This window comes from Budorcas taxicolor, chromosome 10, assembly GCF_023091745.1.
Source record: "Budorcas taxicolor isolate Tak-1 chromosome 10, Takin1.1, whole genome shotgun sequence".
In the NCBI taxonomy this organism is placed as follows: domain Eukaryota; kingdom Metazoa; phylum Chordata; class Mammalia; order Artiodactyla; family Bovidae; genus Budorcas; species Budorcas taxicolor.
In genome coordinates, this window is record NC_068919.1 from 17,918,465 (window position 1) to 17,921,446 (window position 2,982).

Genomic DNA, 2,982 nt, shown 5'->3' on the forward strand with positions numbered 1-2,982 from the left:
TCATCTATAGAAAGAAACAGATTTTTATCTTCCTTTTAAACATCTATGTATTTTCTTTCTTTTTATCTTTACTGAACTGATTAGGATCTTTAGCAGAATGTTAAATAGGAATATTGAAGAATGGATATCTTTGCCTTGTTCCTGATCTTAAGAATAAAGCTTTCAGCCCCTGAACATTAGCTATGATATTATTAGTGTATACTTCACAGCTGCCATTCATCAGATTGAGAAATTAAGTTCCCTCCTATTCCTATTTTACTAAAAAGTTTCCTTTATTTTTTTTTAATCATGAATGGATGTTGAGGTCAAATATTCTTTCTAAATCTAATGAGATGATATGATTTGTATCCTTTATTCTCTCAATGTGGTGAATTACATTCACTGATTTTTTTTTTTTTTAAGTATTTATTTATTCAGTTGGCTGCTCTGGGTCTTAGTTGCAGCACACAGAATCTTCAATCTTCATTGTGGTATATGCGAACTCTTAGTTGTAATATATGGGATATAGTTCCCCAAGCAGGGATTGAACCTGGGCCCCCTGCACTGGGAGTCTTAGCCACTGGAGTGCCAGGGAAGTCCTTACATTCATTGATTTTTTTAAATGTAAAGATAACCTTGCATTGCTGAGCTAAACTATACTTGGACATATTATATTAGTCTTATAATATATTGCGGGATATGTTTGCTAAAAGTTAAATATATTTGCATCTATTCCACAGGGGATGTTGGCCTGTAATTTCTTTTATTTATTTATTTATTTTTGCCTAGTTTTGGTAATAGAGTGATGAGTTAAACTCAAAACATGAAATCAAGTGTTTAACAGTCCATTTCTCTTGAAAGAGCTGTGTAACATTGGCATTTTTTCTTATGGGTTTGATAGAATTTATAAGTGAAGTCATCTGGGCCTAGACTTTTCTTTGTGAAAGGAAGGATAATTATAAATTCAATTTCTTTAATAACTGTAAAGATAGTCAGATTTTCTGTTTCTTTTTGTGTCAGTTTTGATAATCTGTTTTCAGTTCTAGAACTTTCATTTGGCCCTTTTTTTATAGCTTCCTTTTCTCTGCAGAGATTCCCTAACTCTTCTTTCCATACTGCTATATTTTCCTATTTAAACATATTTATAATAGCTCCTTTAAAGTTCTTGCCTGGTAATCACAACTGGTTATCTTGGGGTTGGTGTCTATCAATTATTTTTGTCTTGATTATGAGTCATGCTTTCCAATTTCTCTGCATAAATAATAATTCTAAATTTTGCACAGGATATTTTGGATGATAAATTCTGTTTTCTGCTTCCAAAGCATGATGGATTTTGTCCAAATAGCCAGTTGACTTGGCTGGAATCAAACTCCCTGTTCCCACTATGATGGATAGCAACTAAAGTAAGGCTTCCAACTGCTGCTTTTTGCTGGGTCCCTTGAGGTCTCTCCATTAAACATAAAAGTGATTAGTCAAGGATCTGGGTAGAATTTGTAAGCAGATTTTGGTTCCCCCTCCTGAGTGGCTTCTTATTTTCCATGACTATTACTTTTCATTCTGATAGTCCTTAGTTTTCACCTTTGACTCCTCAAGCCAGTAAGGCTGCAGTTTTCTGCCTGAGTTCTACTGCCTTTCACAGTGTGGAACAGGGAGCGTAGCCAGGTGGAAAGGCACGTAGAGGACATCTCCCCTAGGGCAACTCAACTCTTGAAGACTGACTTCATGGTCCTACTTGCTTTAGATGCTCCCTAGTCCCCGCCTCCAGAGCTGTCTGGTATGTTTCTTCCCCAAATTTACATGTCATCCATGGGAGGGTTAATCTGGTACAAGGTTTTTTGCTACTAACAGAGTAGGAACTACGCTATTTGCTTTCATGGAGAAATTTGGGGAGATTTAAAGAAATGACCCCGTTCACCACTACCATCTTTCCAGAATTCCTAGAGGCTTATTTTTGACTGATCAAATTTTATACTCACACTTGCCATTTCTTTCTTCTCTCACCTAGGTCTAATGTTTTTACATGTGTATCTAATCAAGTTTTTTAAGAATAAGAAATAAATACTAGCTAAGCCAGCTCAAAGAATACATTCAAAACAGAATTTAAGCCCAGAATAAAACGCTTGTGACCTTAAATGTCTTAGGTGGTATGGTCCTATATACCACTCCAATCTCATCTCTAATCATTCTCTGCCTAGTTCATTTTCTCCAGTGACACCTTAGCTGTCTTGCTATTCCTCAAATTCCAGAGCATGTGCTGTTCCTGAGAGCTCAGTTGGTAAAGAATCCCCCTGCAATGCCGGAGACCCTGGTTCAACTCCTGGGTCAGGAAGATATGCTGGAGAAGGGATAGGCTACCCACTCCAGTACTCTTGGGCTTCCCTGGTGGCTCAGCTGGTAAAGAATCTGCTGCAATGCAGGAGACCTGAGTTTGATCCCTGGGTTGGGAAGATCTCCTGGAGAAGGGAAAGGCTACACACTCCAGTATTCTTGCCTGGAGAATTCCAGGGACTGTATAGTCCATGAGGTCACAAAGAGTTGGACACAACTGAACGACTTTCACTTTCTTCTGATCATTCAGGTCTCTGATCATATATTGTATCTTCACAGAGGCCTTTACTGACTACACTACCTGAAAGAGTAAATGCTCTCCCCCACCTGAATGATGCTGTACCATCTTACTCTGCTGATTTTCTTCAAAGCAGTAATCACTATCTGAGATTACTCACTTATTTCCTTGTTTCTTATCTGGCTCCTCACTAAAAGCTCAGCACCAAGAGGGCAGAATCTTTGTCTGTGTTATTCACCAATGTATCCTTAGTGTCTATGGCAACTGTCTGGCACAAGTATGTTTAGTAAGTATTTATTAAATAAATAAATGAAGAATAATATGGAAGTCATTGAGGTAAATATAACCCCCCAATAAACTCATCCAATAATAAAAGAAAATTTGATAATCAAAAATATGTATGTAAAAAGTAAATAGTAATATATAAACTATAAGTT